This window comes from Hemiscyllium ocellatum, unplaced genomic scaffold, assembly GCF_020745735.1.
Source record: "Hemiscyllium ocellatum isolate sHemOce1 unplaced genomic scaffold, sHemOce1.pat.X.cur. scaffold_261_pat_ctg1, whole genome shotgun sequence".
Taxonomy (NCBI): domain Eukaryota; kingdom Metazoa; phylum Chordata; class Chondrichthyes; order Orectolobiformes; family Hemiscylliidae; genus Hemiscyllium; species Hemiscyllium ocellatum.
Genome location: NW_026868149.1, coordinates 798,471 through 812,526, shown reverse-complemented (window position 1 = coordinate 812,526; position 14,056 = coordinate 798,471). Strand labels below are relative to the sequence as shown.

At 44.4% G+C, this 14,056-nt stretch overlaps 1 non-coding gene across 1 annotated transcript; it reads left to right on the top strand.

The window, feature by feature from the left end:
- Positions 1-808: 808 nt before the first annotated feature.
- On the top strand, positions 809-900 carry trnar-ucu (transfer RNA arginine (anticodon UCU)). Its single transcript is given in 2 exon segments — positions 809-845; positions 865-900. It is a non-coding gene; the product is annotated as a tRNA-Arg (tRNA).
- The last annotated feature ends 13,156 nt before the right edge of the window (positions 901-14,056 follow it).

The following is a 14,056-nucleotide window of genomic DNA, read 5'->3' as shown; positions in this document are numbered from 1 at the left end:
TATTCCGGTCTCTGGTTTGCTGCAGTGCTCCTTCAAGGAATAACACAAGCTGGAAGACCTGCAACTCATTTTCTACAGACAGACTATGCAAACTTTAGGTCCCAACATCGAGTTCAATCATTTTGGAACCCGTCCGCCCTCTTCCACATTCTTCACCCAACCTTCCATCCCGACAGTTCCGAAGACAGATCATTGGACTCGAAATGTTAACTTTCCTTTCTCATGAGATATGAACACGAGCTGCTGATTTTGTTCAGACCTTTTGGCTTTACTTCAGGGAACTTTGCTTGTTCGTTGTAATCGCCAGACTGCTGGAAGCTTCTGATTGCAGGATGAGATATTCAGAGGAGATGACAGGAATGGCAAGGGCTGGACCATTCCCATTGTGAAGGTAGACGAGTTGGGTTGGGGGATATTTATCGAAGAGCAGAGAAAGCTCTTTGAGTAACCGATTAACGTGCACATTTTATGAAGAGGATAGATATGTATGACAGGGATCAGCCTGTATTTGGAAGGAATAGAGTGACATAAATGAAATACAGGAGACGAGTTGTTTTGAGGAGAACTTGCAAGAATGCTTTCACCAGTCGAGTGTTGCTTATCTGGAAATCATTATCTGAGCATGTGGTAAAGCTACGTGTCATGAGAACGTTCCAGCAGACTGTAGCCGAACACTTGAAGAGCCAGAGCACACGTGGCTAAGGAACAGGTACTGGAAAGTGTGACCAGGACAGACAGACGCGAGATGGGTGTCCTGAACGCAATGGGTCAAAGACAAATTTGTGTGCTAAAAGGCAGCTGTCGGTGCGGCTCTGTGGCGCAATGGATAGCGCGTTGGACTTCTATGTCATCGCTCAGGTTGTAATTCAAAGGTTGTGGGTTCGAGTCCCATCAGAGTCGAATTTTGGTTTATGGTTTGGAAGGTAGTCAGAGCAGACTCGGCTGCTCATCTGCAAAACCAACAGTATTCGTGCAGAAACTCAACTGTCTCGAAACGGAACATTTTCCTCTCACAAGTTTAAATTTTCGATGTCTATTTATGATAGAGATCAATAAATATCTGTTAGTCAGTAGGCAACACGATGATGTGTATCGGATGGAAAAAGACACAAAATTGTTTTGTCAGCCATGATGATATTGAATCATGGAGCGGGACGAGATCGGTATTAACAATGGGCTCCTTTGCGTCTGTGCCATTTCTGGCCCAATTTTTAAACAATCATAATATGAATTAAACACCACGAAATATTTTGGTCTCACCTCCACATCCCTTCCCTTCCAGCTGGAACAGACAGCTCTTGTTTCAGCTTTAGATCAGACAGCGGAGGGATCTGACAAGTTCTCCTTCAGACTGAGTTTTGCTTCGCATGGGTTTCAAAGCGGACACATGGAGCAAGCAATTGCATGGATTCAGGGGATTCAGGGACAGATTTCCCCTTTGCTGGGCTGGAATTCTGGCCAAGGTAATGAACGTGAAGTTCTGACATTTTGAATCTTACTCTGGATTCTTGCGTCTTCAGCAATTAAATTGAAATTCACGTTGCCCTTGCATAACATTATTCAATCTTCACTGTTTATAAAAATCATGCCAAGTTCTCGTTGGTGCAGTATGCTGATATTGTTGTCGTTGTGTGCAGTATGGGTCGATGTGTCATATGAACATGCCAAAGGAAGTTGGTGAAATTTCAGTGAATTGAATTACCTGACGAAGTGAAGCCGATCGAAGGAAAACCCCAGTCCAGTGGCGACATAACATTTCTGGTGATCAACGCAGGACACCACAGTAAACGTACGCAGCATTCAATAAAGTCGATTTTCGCCACATTTTTCTATGCCACATTTTCACCACATTTCAGGGACATTATTGTGATCTCGAAGCTCTCACATTCTACAGGAAGAACATTGAAATGGCCGACTATCCATTACTAATGTCCTGAATTCACACACACACACACGCATATATGCGCATATTTATATATCCACACAGATATAAATGTATGTGCGCATGCATGTATATGCCTGTGCACATATATTTAAAATTGCAAAAGAACTTTGAGTAAAACAGCATTTATTCTAAAAGAAATATGATTTTTTGGAGTTGGGACTGTCCTTGGGAAATGCCTCAGTTACTTAAGAACAGCCATAAATACTCCCTGAGTGAATATCCAACACTCAATAGAGATACAGAGGTGATTTTTGCAAAAAATGACGTGTTTCATACCGCTGAGCCTGCGCTGTGTTAAATTCTGGAAAGGATGTTTAGCTCTTCTCACATTACTGATTTTGCTGCAAGCTCGCACAGGCCATTAAAGCAATCCACAAAATATTAGATTTATCTCATTGGACATTTTGACTGTTATCAGAAAAACTAGAATCGAAACGATAACGATGTTTTTAAGTATTGCTGTGAAGATTACAGAATTGCAGTAGGAATATTTTTCGTGTCTTGTTAATGGATATTTTTGGGGGAGATGAGTGAGCGGTATATGGACTCACTCCCTTCTCTGTGATTGCAGCCAAATGTTCCAATGCAACACATGAAAGAATAAAGGTGCATTACATTGGCAGGTCAGTTCCCACTCACGATAGTATAGTTTCACTTTGATTATCGCCATCGTCTAAAGTATTAGCTGAGTTGGGAGATCATGATTCTGAGGGTATGCTGAGACATTGCGAGAATTAATCCCACACTGTTGGCTTCACTTTATATCATAAGCCAGTTATGCAGCAGACTAAGCTGACTGGCTTCCCTTTCATGCTCAGTTTTTTTTTACAATTTATAGAAGTTCACGTGGAACAAGCTGCTGAACATTTCCTCACAATCAGCACATTCAGTACTTGGTCGTACTCAGTTGCAGGTGTTATGAAGTTTCTTTCCAATTAACTTTAACCAATTACAGAGTGTGCACGTAACGCGTACCCATCATGGCCGCACAGACTCCCTGTCACGGTGAAATTCATTCCTTGCATGTCTGCACGCGTCTTCACAAATATATTAGGATCAGCTTCTTAATAATCTTTCCAGCAAAAAAGTAATCATTTTCGAATTCAAATGCTGTAGAACGAAAAGCATAACTTTCCAAACTTCTCTTTATCATTCATCGCTGGTTTTGAAGTTCTAAAGTCTTGATATAGATCCATCCGAATGAAGGAATTTCCCTCCTGTTTAATCTCACAAAATTCTCATCGCCTGGAAACCTTCCATACGGACACAACTCAGTTTTACCTGGTGTCACGCCACATGATCTCTTCGTTTTTTCCACCAACCCATGAAACCTCGCCTTGTCTTTTCAAATGGCATTACCCCTCACTACATCGATGGCTTCCTTTCCTTTTTTTGTTTCCAAGTAAACGCTGTCCATTCTTCCTGACGTCTTTTCATTCCAGTCATCGCCATCCATGTCTTTTATTATCTCTTTATATCCCTGTATAGTCCATGTTGGGAAAGGATGCTGGGTCCAATGCAACACATTAAAACCCGGTCTAATGCTGAAAACTGCCATTACCAATGTAGGGAAAATAGGAGCTAGTTCAGGCAAAAGGGAATCCGTTGGTTGTCGCGTAATGGATCAATCCCTGACTGGGAAGTGACTGTTTTCCCTCACTTTTCTCTCTGGTCTGAACATTTGCTAAAGCAACACACTAAGGAAACATAGAATGTCTACAGTTCAGAAACTGGATATTCAATGCAACCAATGCACACCAATCCTCCAGGGATTAACCCTCACAGAACAATTCCTTACCCTTTTTCTCTTCATTTGCGCCTGAAGTAGGCACCTTACTGACAGTCAAACCAGTTGTAGGCAAATCATATCTCTGTTGCTGTGAGGCAGCAGTGATAACCAGTGAGCCACCTTATGGCCCTGTACAATATTGCAAGGCACATGCGGACTTTGTTGTTGCCCTTACCAGGAACAATAAATTCTGATTCCCTGACCAAGAAATGAACCCAAACCACAGCGGTGAAAATGTTGCATCGGAACCACTGGTCGACCAGGAAGGACGGCATGTGCAATTGTGTCTTATCTTAACAGCATAGCTTTCTTTTCCTGTGATGAGACATTTCTATCGAAAAAGAATGTTCGTGACACCGTGCTTTTACAGCACAGAATAATACATCATGTCAGTACCAGTAATAACCACTACTTGGCCCACAGCCACAGTAATGGGCGGCACGTTGGCACTGCGGTTAGCACTGTTGCCTCACAGCGCCCGAGACCCGCGGTCAATTCCCGAGTCAGGCGACAGACTGTGTGGAGTTTTCACGTTCTCCCCGTGTCTGCGTCGGTTTCCTCTGGGTGCTCCGGTTTCCTCCCACAGTCCAAAGATGAGCGGGACAGGTGAATTGACCAAGCTAAATTGCCCTTAGTGTTAGGTAAGGGGTAAATGTAGGGGTATGGGTGGGTTGCACTTCGGTGGGTCGGTGTGGACTTGTTGGGCCGAAGGGCCTGTTTCCACACTGTAAGTAATCTAATCTAGCCTGACGTCTGAAGTGCTCATCTCAATGAGACTTTTAATGCATAGGTTTAATTTCAAATGAACCAGCGACAGAGATTAAAGTCAGATACCGTCACATTTGTTCATGACCTGGGGGAGAACTGAACCTCATTTTGACCCCATAGATGGAACTATACAGACACACCTTTTGAGAGTGACAAAGGCCTCAGGACATCCCAACTAACATAAAATGAGGAATTGAACCGTTTGGCTTCTTCTTTCTTCATTACTAGATTTAAAACCCGATTCTGTTGACATAAGCAGAGGGGTAAACTGACAGGAGGCTGTCTTTCGAAGACTGCCCCAATCGTGAATATTTGGTATCTGCAAACCGTTGATGTCTCCTCCTGTGAGGCCGACTGGCTAGCTGTGCTCTTGCAGCCTCTGACCGGTTTAATTTGGATTCCAGCGCATTCCTGTCTCTACATAAGGAACAGAAGCACACAGCCGCATCCCTGTAAGTTTTCGTCCCCCGCTGTTTCACCGTTAGTTTACTGCTTCTAATGAGTCACGTTTTTCTTTCTGTCAAACGAAGGTATGTCCCCTCGAGAGGGCGGACCAGATTCAGAGAGTTGGATTTGGGATCTGGGTGGGTGAGGGTGGTTTGGAAACTGATCTATTCAATGTTTATGCCTTGTGTTTGTAGGCTCCCGAGACAGAAGATGAAGTGTTCATGGTGACAACCTGGTAAATCTCTTCCCAACCCTCTCCAGCTTAATAATATCCCTACTGTAACATTACGACTATAATTGCACACAATACGACAGAAGAGGCTTTATCAATGTCCTGCACAACCTCAGCATGATTTCTCAGCTTCTAATCTCAAAGGTCTGAGCAATGAAGTAACCTTAAACACTCTGCATCACAAACTTCAAAGAATTATACCTGCACCCCGGGTCCCTCTTTTCTACATAACTACCAAAGCCCAGCATTGATTGTACAAGCCCTCCCCTTGTTTGATTTATCAAAATGCAACACCTCTCATGTATCCAAGTTAAACTCAATCTGCCACACATCAGCCCAGTGTGTGATATTACTACCCCCTCTACATTCCCCCTTCGGATTAAAATGACATTCCCCTCTCCAGTAGGTCCACAAACAACAGCCTTGACGTTCCCAAAGATGCAGAGCTTGGTTTATCTTATGCAGGCGGAGGGAGGAGTGGGTAAGGAGAAGCTGGATAGTGAACAACTTCCTTGAATGACTTCATGATTTTAGGAACAGGAAAGCCAGATGTTAGATATTTGAAATATTGACCGGTGTTTTGGGCCCAGACTTGTGCTCTTTCCTCCTCTCTGGTGTTCAGTATTGATATCTACTCCAGAGCCTTCATAGTGCAGAGTGTCTCTGCAGGATTTAATTCCCTGATATAGCAGACGACTTGTAAGAGCCATTTAAACCGGCAACCATAGCCAAGCAATTAAAGATGTTCATACATTATCTCAATGGCACAGCGAATGCACTCAACATCCTATAGTTGAGGCTAGTAACTTGTACGTTTTTTCAGTGAGGAATATATAATTTGGTAATATTAACCAGAATTTAATAAATTCACATTAAATTAAAATAAGACCCAACGTCTAGGCATGGTTTAGGCCTTGTGTAGTGGGTGGTGCCCACGTTTCTGAGCGGGAACTCTGGATTGGATTCCAGTCAATGACTGTCTGTTAATGCCCCTATCTCTGGAGACAGTGGAGGTTCAACAGGCTGATGAACAAACAAACAGGACCATCATATTGCAGCATTAGGAGCTAATGCTGAATGATGGTAGTGTCCCTATCACTGGCCGAAACTTCCAGTTTCAAATCCCACAGAGCTGTTTTGTAATATGTCTGAACAAGTTGATTAAACATTTTTGGAATCGTGCCATGATGGAAAAGGAAGAGGTACGACTACTGAATTTGAGAATTTAGACCGAGAATGACTGAAAGCACAGCCAATCATCTTGATTGGAGTCACATTTACACTTTCTAGAGGTTTATGAAATTATGAAGGGCATGATAGGGTGAGTGGTCAAGGTTTCCTCCCCCCATGGTAGGAGAGTCTAAAGCTAAAACATATATGTTTCAGGTGGAAAGAGAAATATTTGAAAGACAATGAAGAACAACTTTTTTTCCCTGCAGAGTGTGGTGCTCCTATAGAATAAGATGCCAGAGAAACTGGTGGTGGCTGGAACAATTACAGCATTTAAAAGGCAACTGGGCGGCTTTATGATTAGTGGGATATGGGCCAAATGCTGGCAAATGGGAGTGGATTGATTTAGAAAAATCGGATGGCATGAACGAGTTGAAGGGTCTGTTTCCCTGTTATTCGTCTCTATGAATCATTGATTTAATTAATGAAGGTCTCTTTGTAACCGTCAGTTGTTCACCATTATACAAACACTGTCCACTGTTCACTCAAACTTGATGTCATGGCAAATTTGCGAAATATACCTTCTATAACTCTCATCTAAATCATATATATAAATGACAAACAAAAGTGGACCCAACAATTTTGCCTCTGGATCATCGATGTCCACAGGCTTCCAGTTCAAAAAACATCCATCCACCACCCCCTGTCTCCTGCCATTAATCGGATATACACAGAAACATACACACAAACAGAGACACCGATGCAACCATGTCTTTAAGACAAATGTTAGATTAAAACTACGATCAAGAGTTACAGTGAGAAGGCAGGAGAATTGTGTTGAGAACACACCAAACAGGATGAAAGAGCAAAGTAGACCTGGTGGGCCAAATGACCTAATTCCAATTTCTGTGGTCTTAAGGTGTCAGGATTATTTTCAAAGGGTGCAGTAGAAGCTAAGTTTGATAAATACTTGACTGAACAGTCAATGGGACTGTGGGATGCGTTTGAGGGGCTGAATGGTATATGCTTGTTCCTATTTGCTGTGCCCTTGTTTCTGAAAAGAACCGGTGACTTGCTGTGAGGTTAAAAGGGGTCTCCCATTTCCATTTGAGATAACGTTGCTCTTTTCTCCTTTGGATTTTGCGATCGGTGGCGTTCTCATCCCCGGGAACAGTGAAGACTGGGTCATTGAGGATAATCAAGGCTGACCTTTACTGACCTTTGATGGACATGGAACAGACAGGAAAGGGGTATTCAGCTACATTCAGACCAACCAAGATGTTTCTAAACTGAGCAGCAAGTTGAAGGGGGCGAATGGCCAACTGCTGCTCATACCTCGCCCGATGTTCTGTCAATTCACGCCTCGAGGCTGTTACAGAGGGAGAGAAAGATCCCATTCAGTCAGTCAGCATCGTGACAATACAGCAGGGGGAGGCCATAATGCACCTCCACGGGGTTAGACAGGAATACAATGAAGTATTCAAGTCATTTCAGTAAATTGCACAGTACAGGAGGACACCATATAACCCATCGCAGGATGTTACGCAGGAGCAGGGCGCCTTGGGTAGCGTCAGGAAATACAGAAAAGAGATCATAACTCATTTTGTGTTTGGAAAGCTGTACCGAGTGGAATACTTCAGGGATCTGTGTGAGGTCATCAACAAATTACAATCCATTTCAATGAATTGGATGAAGGAGATGGAGCTCAGTTTGCTCATACATCAGGATAGTCAATCAATATGATGTCAAATGGACTCAGAGCGTCTCAAATGAGATACAGACAGGGGAGGGCAGAGCGTCTGCAATGGGATACGGACAGGGGGAGGGCAGAGCATCTGCAATGGGATAGAGACGGGAAGGGCAGCGCGTTTGCATTGGGATACAGACATGGGGGAAGGCATAGCATCTGCAATGGGATACAGACATGTCAAAAGGCGTAGCGTCTGCAGAGGAATACCGACGGGGAGGCAGAGCGTCCGCAATATAATACAGACAGGTGCAGGCAAAGCGTCTACAATGAGATACAGACAGGGGAGGGGCAGATCGTCTGCAATGGGACACAGACGGGGGAGGGCAGATCATCTGCAATAGGATGCAGACGGGAGGCAGAGCATCTGCAATGGGATACAGACAGGGGAGGCAGAGCGTCTACAATGAGGTACAGATAGGGAGGGGCAGAGCGTCTGCAATGGGACACAGATGGGGGAGGGCAGAGCGTCTGCAATGGGATGCAGACAGTGGAAAGAAGACCGTTTGCAATGGGATACAGACGGGGGCAGAGTAGGGCACCTGCAGTGGAATACAGACGGCGGAGGCAGAGCATCTTCAATGGGATACAGACGGGGAGGGCATGACATCTGTATTGGGATACATTCAGGGTGAGGGAAAGCGTATGCAAATGGATACAGACGGGAAGGCAGAGCGTCTCCAACGTGATAGAGACGGGGGAGGGGCAGATCGTCTGCAATGGGACACAGACGGGGGAGGGCAGATCATCTGCAATGGGACACAGACAGGGGGAGGGCAGAGCGTCTGCAATAGGATACAGACAGGGGTGGCAGTGTGTCTGCAATAGGATACAGAAAGAGGAGGCAGAGCATCTGCAATGGGTTATGACGGGGATGGCATAACATCTGTATTGGGAATACAGACAGGGTGAGGGAAAGCGTCTGCAAATGGAAACAGACGGGGAGGCAGATCGTCTGCAATGGGATGCAGACGGGGGAAGACAGAGCGTCTGCAGTGGGATACAGAGAAGGGGAGGGCAGAGCGTCTGCAATGGGATGCAGACGGGGGAAGGCAGAGCGTCTGCAGTGGGACACAGAGAAGGGGTGGACTGAGCGTCTGCAATGGGATAAAGACAGGGGGAGGCAGAGTGTCTGTAATGGGATACAGAGAGGGGGAGGGCAGAGTGTCTGCAAAGGGATACAGAGAGGGGGAGGGCAGAGTGTCTGCAAAGGGATACAGAGAGGGGGAGGGCAGAGCGTCTGCAATGGGATACAGACAGGGGGAGGGTAGACCGTCTGCAATAGGATGCAGATGAGAGGCAGAGTGTCTGCAATGGGATATAGACAAGGGGAGGCAGAGCATCTAAAATGACATACAGACGGGGAGGGGAAGAGCGTTTGCAATGGGATACAGAGAGGGGGAGGGCAGAGTGTCTGCAATGGGATGCAGGCGGGAGGCAGACCGTCTGTAATGTGTTACAGACAGGAGCAGGGTAGGGCGCCTGCAGTGGAATACAGACAGGGTATGCAGAGCGTCTGCAATGGGGTACAGACGGGGAGGACAGAACATCTGTAATGGGATACAGACAGAGTGAGGGAAAGCGTATGAAAATGGATACAGACGGGGAGGGCAGAACATTTGCAATGGGATACATACAGGGGGAGGGGCAGAGTATCAAGCAATGGCATGCAGACAGAGGACGGTTTTGAGCAAACCTTCAGCAGAAAAAACCCAGCACAATATATATGTGATGGGAATTTTCTGTTTTGGGGAAAAGGCAAAACATCAGAAATTTATTTAAATGCAAGGAGAATGCATAACTCAGTGGGACAGAGAGATTTGTGTGTCTTAGTACATGAATCACATTAAATTACTCTGAAGATGCAGCTAGTGATGTGGAAAAAATGGATTTTTTTCTGATTCGTGCAAGGGAAAAAGGGTAAAAGACAATACCACGACAATGGTAATATCCGATTTACTTCCACTCCTCCGTGCTAGTGAGGGTAAGAACAGGAGGACATGGCAGCTGAACGCGTGGCTAAATAATTGGTTCAGGAGGTAGGGTTTCAGAGTTTTAGATCAGGCGGATCTTTTGTGGGGAAGACATGACCTTTTCAGAAAGGAGGGTTGTATCTGAATTGGAAGGGGACTAATATCCTGGCAGGCAGGTTTGCGAGTCCTACAAGGGAGTGTTTCAACTAGATTGGTTGGTGTGGGGGATGGCGTGGGATCCTCAACAGCAGGGTTGCAAGTGCGAGGCTGGAACGAGATACCATAATCACAAACCGTAAAGTGCAGAGATAGATTAGGCAGGAACACGACAGGGAAGAAGGAATGCCTGTTGGATTAAATTGTATCTGTTTCAATGTAAGATGTTTGACAGGTGAGGCTGATGATCTCAGTGCGTGGATAAGTACGTGTGACTGGGATATTATACCCATTACAGAAACATGGCTAAGGGAGGGACAGGACTGGCAGCTTAATGTACCAGGGTTCAGGCGCTTTATGCGAGACAGAGATGGTGGAAGGAGGTGTGGGGGGTTTCATTTTTGATTAAGGTGAGTATCACAGTCGTAATCAGAAATAAAATCACTGAAGGAATATCCAGTGAGCATTTGTCGGGGAGCTTAGAAATAAGAAGAGAATTGTCATATTATTTGGGTTGTTCCATAGGCCTTCAAATAGTAAACGAGGAATTAGCGGAACAAACATGTGTAGAGAAATTGGGGAGACTTGCAGGGCCAATGGGGTTGCCATAGAAGGAGATTTTAATGTTCCTAACATAGATTGGGAATGACATAGAATTAAGGCTGAGATGGGGTGCATCTGTTATGTGTGTTCAGGAAAGTTTCCCAAGCAGTATGTCGAGGGTGCAACTCGGGAAAGGGTAAAACCTGACCTACTCTAAGAACTAGGGCGGGACAGTTGACTGAGGTGAATGTGGGGGAGCACTCTGGGACCCGTGACCATAATTGTATTCGTTTTTAAATAGTTGTGGAGAAGGACAAAATTGGTTCATATTTCCAAGTTCTTAGTTGGGGCAAGGCGAATTTTGTTGGAATTAGATAGGAGCTCGCAGGGGTTGGTTGGAGGAATTTGTTTGCAGGCGAAGGGACCTCCTGCAGGTGGCAGTCCTTTAAAAGTGAAATATCTAGAGTTCAAGGTCTATATGTTCCTTTGAGGTAAAATGCAAGATAGGCAGGAATAGGGAATCCTGGATGTCACGAGATATTGAAGCTTTAACCAGCAAAACGTGGCGTGACTCAGGTCGATGCAGCTGGAATCGAGGGAATTCCTGGAGGTATATAGGTATATATTCAGGAGTTTACTGAAGAAGGAAATCAGGAGGGCGAAAAGGGGGCAAAAGATAGCCTTGGCTGAGAAAGATTTGGGTGAATCCAAAAAGGTTATTTTAGTATATTAAAGAAAAAAAGAATAACTAAATGAGAATATGATCCCTCAATGTACAAAGTGGACATGCATGTCTAGAACCATAGGAGATGTGTGAAATTCTCAATGAATATTTCTCCTGTGTGTTTATCTGGGAGAAATACATGAAGACTTGGGAGCTTAACAAAGGTCGTTGTATTATCTTGGAGTGAGTCAATATCACATGAGAGGACATGTTGGATGCATTAGAATGTATGAAGGTGGATAAATCTCCACAGATCTAAACAGATGCTTCCAAGAACACTGCAAGAGGTTACAGAAGAAACTGCGGGGACCCTGGTTGATATTTTTGCACCATCGTTAGCCACTGGATATGATCCAGAATACTGGAGAGTAGCAAATGTTGTGACATAATTCAAGAAGGGAAGCAAAGAAAAATCTGGAAACAATAGACCAGAAAGCCTAACATCGGTGGTAGGTAGGTTACTTGAGAAGACTCCGAAGCGTAAGATATCCATGCATTTGGAAAGACAGCGTTTGATTAGAAATAGTTTTTTTTTCAGATTATCTACAGTTGTGAAACAGGCCACTTGGCCCAAGAAGACCACACCAACCCTCCAAACAGTAACTCACCAAGTCCCATTCCCTTACCCTATATTTACCCCTGACTAATGCACATAACACTATGGGTAACTTAGCATGGCTAATTCACGTGACTTGTGCATCTTTGGATTGTGGGAGGAAAATGGAACACCCAGAGGAAACACACAGAAACACAGGGAGAATGTGCAAACTCCACACAGAGAGTCACAGACAGCTGGAATCAAGCCCGGATCCATGGCACTATCAGGCAGCAGTACTAGCCACTGAACCACCATGCCACCCTTGCTTTTTGTCAACATAGTTCAATGACACAAGTACAAAATCTCTTCTGCCCTTCACCCATGATACAAGTTCCAATACCACACAGCGTGGTATTTGTTCTCCACTAAAAATGTCATCTTTTTAATACTTATTATTGTTTGTTATTATTTATTTAAATAATCATTATTAATAGCTGTTTTTAGACTGGAAAGATTGCATGGCTTTGTGAGTGGGAGATCATGCCTCACAAATTTGTTTGAGTTCAATGATGAAGTGTCCAAGAATGTCGATGAGGGCAAGGCAGTAGACATAGTCTGTATGGTTTCCATTAAGGCCTTTGACACAGTTACCCTTGATAGGCTGGTCTGGAAAGTTAGAATCGCATGGAATCCAGAACGAGTGGCAAATTGGAAACACAATTTGCTAGATGGTAGTTAGCAGAGGGTAATACTGGAAGGATTCTCTCGGACTGGAGGCCTGTGACACATGAAGTGCCTCAGAGGTCAACATGAAGGGCCCATTGTTGATTATTATCTATATCATTGATATTCTTGAGAATGTACAAGGCATGACGAATAAATTTGAAGATGACATTAAAATAGGTGGTATCGTGGGCACTGAAGACGATTATCTGAAATTGCAGCAGGACCTTGATCAAACTGGAGAAGTGGGCTGAAGAATATGTTTGCAAAGTCAGATCAAGGTAGGCGTTTCATGGTGTATGGTCGGGCCTTAAGGAGTGTAGATGATCAGAGGGACCATGGAGTTCAGTTTCACCGTTTCTGGATACCAAAGTCAGACAAACAGTCATTGAGTAATTTAGCATGGAAACAGACCCCTTGATCCAACCACTTCATGGAATCACAGGTAGACATGGCTTTTGCCACACTAGTAGTCATCGGTCAGGACATGGAGGGGAGAAGATGGGAACCTATGTTGCAGTTATACATGATGTTGGTGACGCTGAACTTGTAGTGTTGTGTTCATTTTTGGTCACATTGCGATCAGAAGGATGTTTCTAAACTGGAATGTGTGCAGACGGAATTTACAAAGATGTTGCCAGGACTCGACAGTATGATATATAGGGAGAGGTTGGACAAGCGAGGACAGTTTTCTTTCGAACGTAGGAGACTGAGGGGCATCTTACAGAAGTGTACAAGATTATGAGAGGCATGCATAAGGTGAATTGACTTTGCCTTTTTTCCCCCAGAATTGGGGAATTGTGGACGAGGGAGCATCAGTTTAAGGTGAGAGGGGAAAGAACAAAAGGAAAACTGATGGAAACATTTTTACACAGAGAATGGTACACAAACGGAATGAGCTGCCAGCGGAAGTGGTTGAAACATTGATAAAAACAATATTTAAACGGCATTTGGACAAGTACATGGACAGGAAAGGACAAGTGGGCTATTGGCCAAGTGCTGGGAAATGGGGTAAGTGTGGGTGGACATTTGGGTCAGCGTGGACCAGTTTGGGCCAAAGGGCCTCTCTCTATGCTGTAGAACTTGATGTCTCTATATATAGTACAGCCTTTGGGCCAAACTGTCACATTTCCTTTTGCCAAGAGTTCGAAGACTATTTGGACAAAGTTCTGTCAAGATAAAGCTGCAGATATTTTGCTTTTCAGTTTGTTATCAAATGTGTGTGTGTGTGTGTGTGTGTGTGTGTGTGTGTGTGTGTGTGTGTGTGTGTGTGTGTGTGTGTGTGTGTGTGTGTGTGTGTG